Source organism: Aotus nancymaae, unplaced genomic scaffold (genome assembly GCF_030222135.1).
Source record: "Aotus nancymaae isolate 86718 unplaced genomic scaffold, 86718_ANA_hifiasm-v0.15.2.pri h1tg000029l, whole genome shotgun sequence".
NCBI lineage: Eukaryota > Metazoa > Chordata > Mammalia > Primates > Aotidae > Aotus > Aotus nancymaae.
In genome coordinates, this window is record NW_026988442.1 from 2082346 (window position 1) to 2100385 (window position 18040).

The 18040-nt window shown below is 36.0% G+C and overlaps 1 long non-coding RNA gene across 1 annotated transcript; it reads left to right on the forward strand.

Annotated features, from left to right (window-relative positions):
- Nucleotides 1–869: 869 nt before the first annotated feature.
- On the forward strand, nucleotides 870–13208 carry LOC105719122 (uncharacterized). Its single transcript, XR_001107902.2, has 3 exons — nucleotides 870–1874; nucleotides 7023–7132; nucleotides 10770–13208. It is a non-coding gene; the product is annotated as an uncharacterized LOC105719122 (long non-coding RNA).
- Nucleotides 13209–18040: the final 4832 nt, after the last annotated feature.

The window sequence follows — 18040 nt, forward strand, 5'->3', positions numbered from 1 at the left end:
CTCTTCTACTCTGACGCTCGGCGCGGGCCCAGCCGCACGTTGGGCTCCCGGAGCCCGGCGGAGGCGCCCAGGCGTGAATGGTGTCCCTTTGGGCAGAGCAGGTGAGGTGGCGCGCGGGGCAGCAGGGCCGGGTGCGTGTGTCTATGGGCCCGGGGTCCGCGGAGGGCGAGCGTGCAAGCAGGTGAGCGCAGGGGGCGGGGTGGGAGCCGCCGGGACTGGCTGATTGTGAGCGTCCGCCACGCAGGGCGCGGCTGCCGAGGCAACCCCCGGGTGCGCGGCTGGGCGGGGCTCGCCTCCGCCTCCGCCTCCGCCCCCGCCCCGAGGGTCTCGCGTCGCCGCCAGGTGGCGTGGCCGGGCCGGGCCGGGCCGGGCGGGATGGGGGAGCTGCGCTGGGCTCTCCAGGAATCCTGGACCCCAAGGGCTTAGCGCAGAATACCGCGGTCTTCAGGATTCCGCCCTTCTTTCATCCTCTTCTCCCACCTCCTGCCCTGAGTCAGAACGTAATTTAGTTACACAAGTAAAGCTGCATATGGTAATTAAAAATGGAATCAAATATACAACAAAATAGTTTACAAAGTACAATTAAATGAAAAATACAATAAATTACACAATAAAACGAAAAGTGAATATACTCTCAACTGCTGCAGATTCTTGTAATTCTTCCCAGAAATTTTCTTTCCATACTCTAGGATGAATATATGCTTAAAAAATATTTATACACAAATGGAAGCAAATATGGAGATCATTTCATTTCAGGGCTTACAAGCGCGCCATAACACCCCTCCCTCTCCCTCCACACATATTTTTTGGCGGAAAATTCTGAGAGCTTTGGTTTGATTATGTGAATGTAAAACATATATTTATGTGTGTGTGTATATGTGTATATGCTTTTTAATGCAGTATGTAATTGCTTCCAATTAAAAACAGTAATTCCTCACACCAACCTATCCTATTCTACTCAGAGACTGTTTAAAAATGTTAAGACCAAAGACATGGAATCAATCTAAATGTCCATCAATGATAGAATGGCTAAAGAAAAATGTGGTACATATACACCATAGAATACTATGCAGCCATGAAAAAGAACAAAATTACTTTTGCAGGAATATGAAGCTGGAGGCAATTATCCTTAGCAAACTAACCCAGAAACAAGAAAACCAAATACTGCATAGTCTCACTTATGAGATCTAAATGGACACATAGAGAACACATGGGCACATAGAGGGGAACAACACACATTGGGGTCTATTGGAAGAGTAGAGGGTGGAGAGTGGGAGGAGCAAGAGGATCAGGAAAAATAAGTAATGGGTACTAAGTTTAGTACCTGGGTGATGAAATAATCTGTAGAAACGAACCCCATGACACAAGTTAATCTATATAACAAACCTGCACATGTACCCTTGAATTTAAAAGTCAAATAAAAATAAAAAATAATAAAAATGTTATTAAGGACTATTTCATGAGCACTAAAATATACTATGTGATATATAAAAAGTACAAAAAAATACAATGCATACCATGGCTAAAGAAAAAGAAAGCTGGGAAAAATAAAGGAAAAAGAACAAAAAGTCCAAAAGTCTGTCTCTACTGCTGTACCCCTGGTGTATTTCTTCCCAACACTGCATCCTCCTCTTCCTGTTCCTGGAGGTAGTACCTATTCTGAATTTTATATTTATCATCCCAATCATCCCAGCCTCTCTCTCTCTTTGTTTTTTTTTTTTTTTTTGAGACGGAGTCTCACTCTATCACCCAGGCTGGAGTGCAGTGATCTGATGATCTTGGCTCACTACAACCTCCACCTTCCAGGTTCAAGCTATTCTCCTGCCTCAGCCTCCCGAGTAGCTGGAACTACAGGCGCGTGCCACCACACCCAGGTAATTTTTTGTATTTTTAGTAGAAACAGGTTTTCACTGTGTTAGCCAAGATGGTCTTGATCTCCTGACCTTGTGATCCACCGCCTCAGCCTCCCAAAGTGTTGGGATTACAGGCGTAAGCCACTGTGCCTGGCCTATCATCCCAGCCTCTTAAAAATGCATTGCTTTATATGAATGCCCTCCTAAATAATGTGTTTAATATTGTGTATTTTGAGAATTTATAAAAATGAGGTAGAATGTTGTGTATTGTTTTGATGACATTTTTCCTTTCAACATCTTGTTTTTGAAATATATCTTTGTTGATACCTTTGAGCTCCTTTATCTAAACAGCTGTATGCTATTCCATTCTATTACCATACCACACACCTTTCAAATCAATTCTACTATTGACAGACATTTGGTATATTTCCAGAATTTGCTGCTAAAAGAAATACTACTATGATCATGTCTATACATGTCTTGGGATGCACACATTCAAGAGTTTCACTAGGGTATATGTCTAGGAGTTGAATTTCTGGGTTATAGGTTATTTGTAACATCAAGATAAGGACAACTTGTTTTCCAGGAATATATAGCAATTTAGACTCCCATCAGCAGTGTGTATCTTAGCCAAAACTTGGTTTTGTCACACAAAAAGCTTTCTGCTAATCTTGTGGGTATAAATGTACTTTACATGACCTGATTACTAATTACTAATCTGTAAATTTGATTCCTTGGAGATGTTTGAGTGTAAATTTATTGTCAGGCTACCCTATTCACCCTCAAGTATTTACAACATAACTCTCAGCTTATTTTAACAGAACCAGGGCATCATTTCTTGAATGACTGTTTCTCATTGTAGGCAAAGTCTCACATTTCAGTTTGTTTTTTTGACATAATGGAGTCTAGCAACGATGAACAAGTCCTTCAGGTTCCTTGGGTCTCACCCTCAAAAGCCATAAAAGAAGTACGCATAACAATGGAATAAGCTCCATCGTGGCTCTGTAGTGGATTCTTCGGGAATACTTCTGTGGATAAACAGTTCCAACTATGTGTTACAAGTTGTCAATAGATTTTTCCAATGATAATCTTCCTCATGTTTGAAGACAAAGTTGATGTCAGTGGCAATCTTGTTTCTACTTTGGAGAAAGTTCCTAAAGTTATTTGAGAATCGGGTAGATTTTGGAGGAAACACATCTAGAAGAAATTTGCTTGGGTCATATCAGGATTACTGGTGCAAATATTTTGAATAGAAGTTGGGTAAGCATTTGTTGGTTGATTGAGACTCTGGAGATAAGCATGTGGTCTGATTCATTCTCCTAACTTCATTTTAGGGATTTTTTTTTTCCCCTGAAAGGGTACTGTCTGAGTTTCATGAAACAATCTTTGATTTTATAATCAGGTAGCTGAATAGTAGAACAATAGATAAACACATTGAATTTCAATCTTTTTAACCTAGAGAGGCTACTTATGCGTTATTGCTGAACTATTTAAATAACAACTTCATGATAATGAGGGGGCAGGCATGGGTAAAATTTTGGAAATCCCAGATAAGTAATTAGACATAACATTTCTCCTCCTTCACCAGAGGAGAACTGAGAACATTGCAAAACCTTCTTAACTTGAACTTTATTATTTTTGCCCTGAGCTGTCTGGCACTAGAATTGTCAGAATTTGGACAACACAAAGGAAAAATGGGAGGAAAGGGTATTAAATATTCCTGCTGCTCAAAACATAGCTAGTTGGGAGATGACAGAAAAGTTCACGTTGTTCTTGCCAACAAGTTAGGATACAGACTGATGCATTGGCTAAATTCTCCAATAACCAAACTCATGCTTCTGTCTTTGGTATGAAACAAAATTTTATTTTTAAATTACAACTATCTACTCAAAGGTCTTGCAAATTTAATACTTCTTACATAGTCCTAGGCATTCTGCAAAATGCGTGGCAAATTAAATGTGATTCTATTGAATTACTGCACACTCTTTTATAAAATTTTTTCTTAAAACCCAATAAGAAACTGCATTTGGTATCACAAGCCCTTAAACTCTTATTTACTGTTCTGAAAGGCAGGCTATAGAGCTGTTGTTCTATAACAGCACCTATATTCATTAATTTAAATTAGAAGATAATTAAAGTATGAATTAGAAACTGATATGGCATAATATTGGGTGATAATATATTTAATTGGAAATAAAATTTGATGAATCACTATGGAACTTTTTTATAAGACTGAGGTAAGGTTAGTAGAGTTTTGTTATCATTGTAGTTTTCAGAATTATTTACACAAATATAGTGCTCATGTTTTACAATTTTTTTCTTCTAAAATGAACAAAACTTTTCAGGATGGCTTTGTGTTGTGAAGTCTATTTGCCATTTTACCCCTGTGCAGTGATTTAGAACTTTATTTTACAAGTAAATGATGGATTGATAACATATTTAATTGTTTCCTTCCCAAAAGGACATAAAAGCATGTCAAATAACTTTTGAAATGGGAAATAAATTAGTTGACAACATAGAGCACTACTTAATACTTCCATTAAGAAACTGTTTTGACTTCTTTATATTGGAACGATTACAAAACAACTCTTGAATGAATGAGAGTTGAACAGTATTACTTTAGAATATGAGCAGTTTGTAGATAAATATATTCATATCAGGATCTGCACTTCTCTTTGGCTTAAAGTAAAGCGTCTTTAAGATCGCATGGGAGAGTTATTGTGAATTTGAAATGCATATCTCAAAAGCTTTCTTGTTACTTAGTATATTTTCATTCTTTGTAGGCTATTGAATCTTGGTTCTTCTGAATTCTCTTATCTGTTCCTAAGAACTTTCCTCCTCCTTCTGTTGTTCAGAGTATTTAAAATACAAATTATTTATTCTTCAAGGATAGACAGCTATGAAATCTAGTCTTGCCTTGTCTGCTTTCTGCTTTTTTTTTTTTTTTTTCTGGAGTGCAGTGGCACAATCATAGCTCACTGCAGCCTGGAACTTCTGGGCTCAAGTGATCTTTCTGCCTCAGCCTCTCAAGTAGCTAGAACTACAAGCATGAGCCACCACACCCAGCTTACTCTTTACAGGGTACATTTTTAATCGTCTTTCCAAACTCTTGCATGGAACTTGATTTATTCCTGTTTTCTACTTCAGAATAAGGTCAGTTTTCATAATTTGCAATTTGTTACACAATCTTCTGTGTCCTCTCGGTTTTCAAATTTATTGTCATATAACTGTAATTCTTTGAAACTTCTCTGATTGTGAAGTTATATCTCCTTTCTTATTCTTAAAAATACACACACACACTTTTTTTTTTCTTTTAATCTGAATCATGAAGGCTTTCTGTTTTACAGATTCTTTAAAAGAGCAGATTTTTTAATCCTTTTTATCCTTTCTAGTATATTTTATTGTTTTCTATTTCATTAAATTCAGCAATTTTCCCTTTATTATTTCTTAGTAGTATATTTCACTTTATTTGCTTTTTTCCTAATTTCTTAGGATAATCACTATTTTTTTCTTTTATTTACTTTATCAATATAAGCATTTAAGGCTATACATTCTCCCTGAACACAGTTTCATCTGCATTTCATAGGTTTTGGGTTAGTGTCCTTTGAATTGCTTCCTAGAGAATTAGTAACATTAGTTGTGATTTTCTCTTTGATGTGGAGAGAATGTTTCTTAATTTGCAAATACTTAAACTTTAGGCTACCTTTAAATCATTTGTCTTTGACAGCCTATGATCAGATAATATGACTATTAAATCTCGATTTTTTAGAAAAGTTGGGTTTTTTTGTGTGTATATGGTTAAATACATAATTGATTTTAAGAACTATTTCATAGGCATAAAGTATATTATCTGGAAAATAAATATATGTAATCAACTTTGTTGTATTATTCTATTTTCCTAAATATTTGATTATACTTCAATTTACTGCCTCAGTCTAATTTTTATGATATATTAAATCTCTTGTAATAAGTGTATTTTAATCAAACTCTTCTTATATTTCTAGTAATTTTCAATTAATGTATTTTGTGGCCATATTGTTTGTGCAAATAGATTTATGTCTTTTCCTAACTTTTGCCATTGTTACTATGTCATCCTTTTTCTTAGGTAATGTCCATAACCTTTACTTTCTCCGTGTTTAATATTTATTTCTTTTTGTTGGTCTCAAATCTCTTATTTTTAATCTTTCATTATCAATTTGTTTTTAAGAATGTTTCTTATAAATACTATATAATTAGCTTTTTGTTCTTCTTTAATCCAAGTTAGCGTTCTCTGTTTTTAAACGAGATAATCTAGTATAATAATATTTAGTGTAACAAATGATAGACTTGATTTAATTTTGTTAGTCTCATTGATTGCTTATAATCTAGATTATTCTACTATGACATCTTTTTTAAAAACATTTTTATCAGTTTGGTCTTCAAGACCCTCCTTATTAACCTGGAGAATCTGATGACCTTTTTTTATCCCATTAATAATCACCTTTAGTTTTCAGGCATTAATAGTCAAACATCTATTTTTTTTTAAATAAAAGTAAAATAACTCTTTCTACCCATTTCTAGATGCTTGATTCTCCCAATGCTTTTCCAACCTAAAAAAACATTTTGTCTTCTACCTCCCCATTTCGTTTTCTCCTCCTGGATGAGATCTTGAGAATGATCTTATATCCTTCCAACCTTCTAGCCAGCCCTAAGTCTTGAGTGTGGCCAAGATAAGTTAGAACTTCTAATTCCAGGCAACTATGGTACTATCACTGGCAGTATAAGTGCTCCATGTCAATGCCCATGACATATTTGAAGGAATCTTTCTTTCTGTTTTCGTTGAAAGGCAGTTAGTTTCACGTTGTGGTTATGAGCTTGGGTGCTCGTATCAGACTACATGTATTTTTTTTCTCAAAGATGTTGCTTGCTAACCATGTAAACTTGGACAAATTAAATATGTTTTTTGTGCTTCAGTGAAAAGAAGAATTATACTGTGGTTGTTCAAAATGTCCATACATTCTTAAACCCTTCCACAAAAAACTGGAGCCTCATACTCCTCCACTTTTCTGTTTGCTGAATTTAGTCTCTTGCTTCTAGTAAATAGGATACAGTGGAAATGACAGCGTATGACATATGAGTTGAAGTCATGAAAGATTGTGCTTTCTAACTCTCTCTCTCTCTCTCTCTCAGAACATTCACTCTGGTCTGGGGGAAGCCGGCTGTCATGCCGTAAGGATACTCAGGCAGTCCTACGAAGAGGCTCATGTGGTGAGAAACTGAGGCCTCCAGCCAACAGCCATGTGAGTAAGCTATTAAGGAAGCAGATCCTTCAGATGCCTACAGCCCTGACTGACATCCTGACTACCACCTTAGATGATACCCTGAGCAAGAGCCACTACTTCCAAATTCTTGACCCCCAGAAACTGTGAAATAATATTTGTTGTTTTAAACCACTAAGTATTGGGAGTAATTTGTTATATAACAAAAGATAATTCATACATCCACTTCCTAAAATTATGGTAAGGAATTAAGGATACAGCGTGGAAAGAGCTTTGCTATTACTTTTGTTATCTGATCCAATTTATATTGAAGGGCCTTCAATACTTTCTTCTTTTAATCTCTCTATCTCGACATTTGTCTGAATCATTCGTTTGTTTGTTTTTTAAAGATGGGGTCTTGCTATCTTCCCCAGGTTGGAGTGCAGTGGTTACTCACAGGTACGATCCCACTACTGATCAGCACAGGAGTTTTCACCTGCTCCATTTCCCACCTGGGAGGTCACCATACTGATGGCAAACTTAGTGCGGACACCTGATCAGCATCCGTATTTTAACCTTTATTTTACCATGTATTGTTTATAGGTAAATGATAGCTGCGTATTGAATTTCTGGTATTTGTTTTTCTTCAGTACTCTATAAATGTTATTCCACTACCTTCCAGCTTCTCTTATTTTCTCCTAGTGAATGGTTATTCTGTTCTTATCTAGCAGGTGATAAATCTGCCAACAGATAGTTTTTCCTTTTTGTTTTGTGTGTAAGTTGTTATTTCTTCGTTAAAGTTCGTAATCTTTTCGCATTTATTCTTTAAATTTTAGAATATAACCAGGATGTGTTTAGGTTGATATCTTTGCTTACCAGTTCTGCCTGGAAATCAAGAACCTCTTCCAATAATCAGACTTGTGTTTTCAGCTCTGAATAATTATTGTATCATTTGTTTGATTATTGCCTTTGGTCACACTGGATCTTAATTAAAATGCCCATTCTGATTCAAAGTATCTGGAAGACAAGTATTTGTAAACTAAGGGAAAGGTGACCATTTATCATTGGTTTTACTGAGACAATCTGGTTTACACCTTCATGCTTTATACTTAGAAAATACTGCAATCATCTTCTGGTCACAAAGTGACAAACTTCAGGACAAAAGCCAACCAGCTAAGACTAGCAGAACAAATTCCAAGAACTTGGGGCTTTAATTAACTTGAGTTAATTTGGACTTGCCCTACTTTTAACTTCATACTAAGTGAGATAATAATTCCCCATATTTTCAAGCCATTTTTGAGATGAGTCTCTTATGGCCAAAAGCATCCTAATTTATACGACATCCTTTTGGTACCTAACTAAATATTCACCAATATTTGGCATATTTGTTTAATAAATCTTCTGGTGTCTGCCTCTTCTATGCAATGTAATATGGTCTGAATATCCATTCAGAAATTATAGTTGATTTGCAAAAATAACTATTATATAGCCTATATTAATTGATAGTTACTTCTTCCCAACCTTCTTTTACTCCTCCATATATATGCAGAGCAAATCTACATCATTATGTTGATTAAACAAAATAGCAGTGACATCAGGAAGTTACTGCTCATTGTACATTTATTTCAATTAAAGAAAAAGCCAAAACTTTACTCCCTTATTTACTTCTCTAGAAAAGCTGTTGAAATAACCTAATGTCATTCTAAAATGATTTGTGCACTATGAAAAGCAGAATCTAGGGCTGTACCTAAAATATATAAATGAAATTATTCTAGAAGTTAAATCTTCATGAAAAAAACAAATGGTTTGCTAGCCTCAAGCTGATTAAATATTTTGATTAAATGCAGCCTCAGCTAGCACCTCGTTTCATGGCTGCAATAATTAAGTATAATAAATATTTAAATCAGTAATTGAATTTGTTAAAAGAACATGCTCAGCTCCGTGAAGACTTTCTAATAAATAGAATTCAAGTACCATATTTTCATACTTCATGACACTTGCTTCATCTTAGTTTAATGACTGCCATTTCTTGCACTATAACAAGATTTTATTTTTATTTTGTTTCATGCTATTCGAACAAATACATTCAAAGTCATAGGCTACACCTCTGTATAACCATATTCTGGGAGTTGGTTTATACGTTTGTTTATTTTCTCACTAGCAAAGATAAGTCAAATGTTACCAAATTAGTAAACAACTAAACTTGAGATGAGAAATACTCTAGAGACATAATCTAATTAGTTTTGCATACTTTTAGTCAGTTTTCCCATCACTCTGTCCAGCTTTTCAGTAATACGCATAACATTGGCTTCATTTCACATGACCACGCAGTAAAGTGATTACTGCACTTAGAATTTTGTTTCTTTTCCTGTGCTAACATCTTAGAAGTTTAAGATAAGTGACGTTCAAAACAGTGTAGATTTCCTTTTATAAACAAGTTGGAAAGGACACTGTTTTTATGTTATTATCCTCAAGTATTTTAATTAATTTAAAATGTCTTTCAATCTTTCAGGCAAACCATTTAGAAAAATAGTACAAATAATAAATTTATATTGTGTTAAGCTGTGATCATATTTTTTTCTCTTGCATTACTTTTGAAATTATCCTTATGCACCTGGTGATACTGAAAGATGAGCCCAGTAGTATAATATAGTAGGGCAATATGAACTTCTGTTCTAGTTTCCATTAGTTGCATCAATTCAAATTGCATCTGGAAAATATCTAAGCATGATATAGAGCCAAGACAGCAGATGAAGGTAATGGCAGACAATAATAATATTTAGATCTTTGTCTTCATTGCGTCATTTAACTTTCATTGGCATCACAGTAATTCACTAACATTCATTTCTTACAGGCAGTTATAAATCATTGAACAATTTTAAACATCATCTCATAGGCAAAAGGATATTTATTAATTGGCTTAGATTAACAAATAATTATTAAACACCTAGTGTGTGCCAGGTACTGTTCTAGACACTGAGGTTATAGCAGTTAACAAAATAAATACACTCTCCAGTGTCATGAAATTCACATACTGGAAGGGGAGAGAGATACATACAGACAAGAATGCATGTATAATAATCCACAAATTGATAAGTGTTATGAAGAAAAATAAACCATGGTAAGGGTGACATAGAGTGCTGGATGGAGGTTTTAGTTCACATAGGCTGGCCAGAGAAGGCATCTTGGAGAAATTGCTGTTTAAGAAGAAGAGGCTCAGTGGATTCTGAGGGAAGAATAAGTTCGAGATTCTGAGTCATTCTTGTCCTTGGCAGATCAATAAAGAGGAAGCAGATGCTGTGGCTAGAACTCAGTGTGCACGTTAGGGCAATGGTAGGAGGCTATGGTAGTAAGACAGTGCCACCTCCCATACGGTCTTGAAGACCATAGGAAAGACCACCGCATCTCCTCTCCAGCGGTAGGTCATTGGAGGAGTTTGAGCAGAGGAATGGTGGCATTCTACTTAGGATTTAAAAGGATTTCTCTAGCTGATCTCTGGAAAACAGGTTTTAAGGCAATACAGTGAATGAAAGGAGAGAAGGTAGGAGCTTGCAAACATCCAGGTGAGAGTTTATATCGGACTGTGATGGTGTGGCAGATGCATTTCATGTGATGGGCTTGATTAATGACCTCCGTGTTTCACCTTTCTCTTTCTTGGAATTGGCTTGCCTGCTGGAAGGTGAGGAAACAGAGCCTGACGTCCCAGCTGAGGCCATGCTAGATCAGCCAACTGACAGCTCCTTGTGTGTGAATGAACCTCAGCCAAGAGCAGAAGACCTGCCCAGCTGAGCTCAGCCAAGATCAGCAAAACCTCTCAGCTTACAAACGTATAAACTTACCAGTTTAGGTGTGATTGTGACACAGAATTATTGTATTATTGTATGCATTGTAAGTATTATGTATTATACATGGCAATCATAGATACGTTGAAAAGTCAGTCATTTCTGAGTATATATTGAGGTTAGAGCAAATTGTGTGAAGTAGAAAAGCCACATACTCCAAGTTTCTGGTCTGTGAGATTGGAAGAATGAATATGGATGATGGAGGTGGATATTGAATCCAAAATGAATTTTTTATTTGTGAAATTTCATTTTGTGTTGAATATCTTGTGATACACTGAAATGAAAATAATAAAATAAAATTTGTCCCAAGTGCATAAATAATTTATAATATCGTGCTGTTCTTTATGAAAAAAAATCTGGCTAGGCATGCTGGCTCACGCCTGTAATCCCAACACTTTGGGAGGCGGAGGCGGGTGGATCACTTGAGGTCAGGAGTTTGAGACCAGCCTGGCCAACATGGTGAAACTCTATCTTTAAAAAGAAATCTATCACACATCAACATGGATTTGGCTAGAGATGCAACAGAAATAAAAACTCAGTTAAAAACCTGCTTCTCTTTAGTCACTCTGCTAGAGGAAAAGTATCAAAGTCATACAGCCTCGTTAATTTTTAAAATAATGTTATTAAGTATTTCTCCACTAATTGTGGAACTGGACCTTCGTAGATGCTGGCCCTTTACCTGACCAGTGTGTTTTCCCCCTGCTGCTGTAGGTGCCACTGCTAGTGGCTCACAGCTGTTCACTCTCACGGGAAATGCCCTTGGTCAGTGGGGCCCACCTACCAGCAGATGCCTGGGAAGTTACAACCGGCTCATCCATCAAATGAGTAGTGCAGGGATACAAAAGTCCAGCCCCTTACCTCATGGTGGGACAACTCAATTTTGTCTACAATGCAGACAAAAGTCAGCATTGTCGTTTCCTCCTAATTAATAAATATTTAATACTAGTTTTTCACTGCACAGAAATTAAAACCCTATAGTATCTCATTGTTTTCTCTTATCTAAAAGCATTTAAGTCACTGTGTTTAGTGTCCTTGATTCTTGCTCTGTTTTCTGTAACTATGCTGCCTCAAGTCACTTTTTGTTGAAGAGCTAGCAGAGTTATGGGACAGAATTTGGCAGTGCTGCATGGAATGTCGCTTGAGTTGAGTTTGTCAATAGAACAACACTTCACCATTTGCACCAAGAGCTGCTCTGGTAATCTGGCAAAGGTCCGATTCCAGTTGGATTCCCATCTCTGCTCAGCCCCCTTCCCCTTCCCTCTCTTGTTTTCCTCAGCCTCTTACCAGTTTCCTCTGAGACCACTTCTTCAATAAATCACCAAACAAGAAAGAATCCCTGCCTCGTGCTCTACTTCTAGGAAGCCTGAAGTAAGACAAGGCTTTATTAAAATTGCAAAGTACATCTAGGCTAGTGATGCCATAGGAAGATGAATATTGCTAAATGCCTCCAGTTTGCTGGCTTTTTACAAAAACATTCACAACATCTTGAAAGCTATGAATCACATTAGTAGCCTTTTATGCCAATGTAGTAATTTACACACTGATTCTTATGAAATTGTTAGTGTGAAATTTGGGGAGAAGATGGGTATTAAATTATACAGAACAGGGTTAATCTGGCTGGGGCGGAGAGTCTTACATGTAACTAAATCCCATATACATTAAATTTAAGGAATAATGCATTGTTTCCTAAAACTATCTTGCGAGTTAAGAGAATATATAGTCATGACTATAAATGCTGTATTGAATTTGATCTGTTTCTGTAACTATGTATAAAAAAATGAGACCTCACAGCCTTTGTTCAGAATCGTACTTCATATTGCTTGTGACTGACTCTGTAACCGTTCATAAAATTATATAGTATGTTTGGATATGATGAAAATTTAGCATCATCTAACATAAAACCAAAAGAGAGAGATGTTGGAGAAATGTAGTCCAATTCTTTTATTATTCAGTTGAAGAAATTGTAAGTTACAAATATTAAGTGGTTTGTCCAAAATCAGAAAGGTAATTGGTGTCAGATCTGGAGCCAGAAAGTAGAACAGCATTTAGGAAACACGTTCATTATAAGGTTTAACTGTTTAATTGTTGCTATTATTGAAAAAAGAATAAAAAAAATGCATTGAAAATGAAATGTAGAATTGACAATTACCAAAATAATTGTTTCAAATGACTCACTGATCTACATAATTCAGACAAAAGCCAGCATTGTATTTTTCTCCTAATTAAATAGATATTTAATACTGGTTTTTCACTGCAAGAAAATTAAAACAGAAAACCCTTTAGAATCTTATCACTTCCTCTTATTTAAAAACATTTAATTCATTGCATTAAGTAGTATCCTTAGTTCTTATGCTATTTTCTGTAAGTAACTATGCTGCCTCAAGGCATTTCTTGTTGGAGAGCTAGCAGAGTTATGACAGAATTTGCCAGTGCTGTGTGGAATGTCATATGAGTTCAGTTTGTCAATGGAGCAGCACTTTGCAAACTTAATGTTCATAAGGATCATCTGAAAGCCTTGTTAAAAGGCAAGTTTTAAAGTGCATGGCCACAAAAATGAAATTAAGAAAATTTCAGAATTTTATTAATTATGAAAATTATATAATTAAGAAGAATAAATATTTGGAAAAAGTCTAACAAAAGAAGTTCAAGACTTGTAACTGAAAACTACAAATCATTGTTGACAGAAATTGAAGACCAAATAAATGGTAAGCTATCCCACATGCATGGACCAGAAGATGATGTTAACATGGTAGTACTCCAAAAATTGGACTACAGATTCAACACAATCCTTATCAAAATCCTAGCTGTCTTTCTTGCAGAAATTGACATAGCTGATCATAAAATCCATATCAAAATTGAAAGGATGCAGTATGAAGAGCTGAGCCAAAACACTCTTGAAAAAAAGTGAAGTTGGAGAACTAGCACTTCAGAGTTCAAAATTTACTACAAAGCTACAGTAAACAAAACAGTGTGGTACTCGCATAAGGATAGAGATATAGGTCAATGAAATCTAATGAGAGTACAGAAATAAAGCAATACACTTACGGTCAATTGAATTTTAACAAGATTGCAAGACCATTTAATGGGGAAAAGAATAGTCTTTTCAGTAAATGATACAGGGACAACTGGATATCTACATGCAAATTAATAAAGTGAGACCTCTACCTCACATCTTATACAAAAAAATTAACTCAAAATGGACCAAAGACCTAAATATAAAAAGTAAAAATATAAAATTCTTAGCCAAAAACATAGCAGTAAGTCTTTGTCACTTTGGATTAGGCATAATACCGCTTAAATATAATACCTAAGTACAAGTAACCAAAGAGAAAATATAAAAACAGGACATCATTAAAAAAAAACTTTTGTCTTATAAAGAATAATATCAAGAAGTTAAAATCCACAGATTGGGAGAAAACACTTGCAAATCATATATCTGATAAAGTTACAGTATCCAAAATATTTAAAGAACTCTTATAACTTATCAATAAAAGACAAGTGACTCAATCTCAACATTATTAGTCATGAGGGAAATGCAAGTCCAAGTTTCATTAAATACTACTTCATACTCATGAGGGTGGCTATAATCAAAAACATGGACACTACCAGGTGCTGGTGAGGATGTGGAAAAGTTGAAACACTTAGACATCACTGATGGGAATGTATAATAGTACAGCCATTTTGGAAACCAGTATTGCAGTTTCTCAAAAATTTAAACAGAGCTATCATATTCACTAACAGTTACCACTCCCAGGCATATATATATCCAGGAAAATTGAAAACATATGTTCACACAAAAACTTCTATATGAGTGTTCATAGCAGCATTATTCATGATAGCAAAAAAGGGAAACAAACCAAATGCCCATCAATTATTGAATGAACAAACAAAATGTGGTATATCCATAAAATAGAATATTAGCTACAAAAAGAATTAAAGTACTGATACATGCCACAACATGAGTAAATCATAGAAATATTATTTTAAGTGATAAAAGCCAAATATTATATTTCATCTATATAAAATTACATGAATGTATGCAAAATGTTCAGAATAGACAAATCAAGAGACAAGAGATTGATGGTAGTCTAAGGATTAGGAAAGGAGCAAATGAATAATGACTGCTAACGGGTCCAGGATTTATTTTTTGAAGTGATGAAAATATTCTGGAATTAGGTAGTAGTGATGACAGTACAATATGGTGAATATACAAGAAACTCCACTGCATCATACACTTTAAATACAGTCATGTGTTGCATAGCAAAGTTTTGTTCAATGACAGACTGTATACACAATGGTGTCCCATACGATTATAATGGAGCTGAAAATTCCTATCACCTGGTGACATCTTGACGATCCTGACCCTGTGTAGTACTAGGCTAACATATATATTTGTGCCTTAGTTTTTAACAAAAGAGTTTATAAAGCAAAAAATAAATAATTTTAATAATAGAAGAAAGCTTATAGAATAAAGGTATAAAGAACATATTTTTGTATGATGTGCTTGTGTTTTAAGCCAAGTGTTATTACAACAGAGTCAAAAAGCTAAACAAAATTCAAAAGGTAAAGGTTACACTAAGTTAAGGTTAATTTATTATTAAAGAAATGAAAATATTTTTATAAGTTTAGTGTAGCTTTAATGTACAGTGTTTCTAAAGCCTACAGCGTATACATACAGGAATATCATAGGCCTTTGCATTCACTCACCACTCTCTTGTTGACTCACCTAGATAAACTTCCAGTCCTGCAAGCTTCATTCACAGTAAGTGCCCTTTATAAGTGTACCATGTTCTGTTTTTTATACCATCTTTTTAATGTACCTTTTCTATATTTAGATTCACTAATACTTACCATTGTGTTATAATTGCCTATATTATATAGTATAGAATATAGTAATACGTTGTACAGGTTTGTAGCCTAAGGGTAATAGGCTATACCTCAAAGCCTAGGTATATAGGTTATGCCATCCAGGTTTGTGTGAGTACACTCTATGATATTTGAACCTACAAAATCACCTAAGATGCATTTCTCAGAATATATCTGATATGATTTGGCTGTGTTCCCACCCAAAATCTCATGTTGAATTGTAATGATCCCCACATGTCAAGGGCAGGACCAGGTAAAGATAATTGAATCATGGGGTGGTTTCCCCATTCTGTTCTTGTGATAAGGAGTGAATTCCCATGAGATCTGATGGTTTTATAAGAGGCTTCCCCTTTCTCTCGGCTCTCATTCTTGCTCCTGCCACCATGTGAGGAAGGGCATGTTTGCTTCCCCTTCCACCAGTATTGTAAGTTTCCTGAGGCTTCCCCAGCCATGCAGAACTGTGAGTCAATTAAACGTCTTTCTGTATAAATTACTTAGTCTTGGATATGTCTTTATTAGCAGTGTGAGAATGGACTAACAGTATCATTGTTGGTAAGTGATGCATGACTGTAGATAAATCTTACAGAATATGAATTATCTTATATTTCAATTTTTAAAAATACATGTCTAGAGTGGGGCCTCAGGATTCTTGGTTTTCTGAAAGCTCTGAAATGATGTTGATGCTTCTTGGGATTAAAAAGGGCTTGGAGAACTCATTAGGTCTGGTGAGGGATATATCACTCTATTTCTGAACGTAGTATTAGTGATATGTAATTTTTCTGGAAAGGGAAGTTTCTTTTATATCTCCACTGTTAAAGTGGTAACTCTGAACAACAGATCTTGGGTCAATGTGTGATGTATGTATCCTGCAATGTGACATAGACCTGGTGTCATTAGGCTGACATCTGACCCATGAGGATCAAAGTGGGCTCTAGTGGAGGGAACATCGGAGACATAGACCATCTGGGAAACTAAAGAGTAGGTTGAAAACTGTGTCAAGCAGGGCCCTACCATGAAAACAGAAACCATTCTAAGGTATTTAACGCAGATGAAAATTTACTGGGAAATGGTCATATAGGTGATGGAGGAACTGAGTTGCCAAATGGAATGGTGAGACACCCTAGAGTTTACATACAGTAGGAAATTACTAATAGTCCTTAATGGAAATCAAAGGAAGTTAGGGCCAGGTTATACCCAAGAAATTGAAGCCACAGTAAGTCTGTCTGGCAGGAAGTGGAGGCACAGGAGGACACAGCTAGAGCCACCACACAGAAAGAGGAAGAGACACCCTTTCTCCCACCCTCCAGGTTCCTGAAAGAGCCTCTCACTGGATATTGGGTGAAGCTCTTTGGGAACAGCTATCTCAATCTCATGAGTCTGGGAAACAGCCTATGGGTATCCGCCCCCCAAAATCCATGACCCACAGCAAGGAAAGAATAATGGTTTAGAGGGCAAATAGGCAAAAACTGGCATAAGACCCTTAAGGGAAGTGTGCATTTGTAATTTACCATCATAAATGCCAAGGAATAACAAAATGGAAAGGGCTAGCTTGAAAAGCTATCAGCCTTCATGCTTCCCAACTTTGGTTGCACGTTAGAATCATCCAGAAAGGTTTCAAAAATTCCCTGCCCAGGCAGCACCCCAGACCAATTACATCAGAATCTCTGTGGATGGAATCCAAGCATTAGTATTTATTAGAGTTACCCATAAGACTCCAACATCCAGCCAAGGTTAAGAACCACCACTTTAGAAAAAGAGATTGTGCATATAATATTTTTTTGTGACTCACTACCAGGAATTACAATAATAGAGGTTATCATTTTTCTATTAGCCTTGTATTTCAGTAGCAAAATAACTACAGCAAGAGTTAAAAGGAAGGAAATAAGGATAGATAAGGAATCTTTGCAAATGGAATCAATTTTATGGTGAATATAATATTTTAGAGAGACCCATGTAAAAGGTAAGCAAAATATTGAGGCGGCAGACTTTAGCAGAGGCGTAATTCAAAGGGAGAGTCTGATTAGGAGGATGGTAAGGATCAGTGTAAGCTCATGAAAACAAGAGAAGTTAAGGTAATATATTCAAGAGAAATTAGACAAATCAGCCAGACACTGTAGAGAGAGCCACAAAAGAAGAAAAAGGGCAGAAGTGGGGAAAGAATTGCATTCTTTTGACCATAAAAGTGAGACGATCCAAACATATAAGAGAAACGCTACAAGTAGGGTTGCAGTCAGTAGGCACG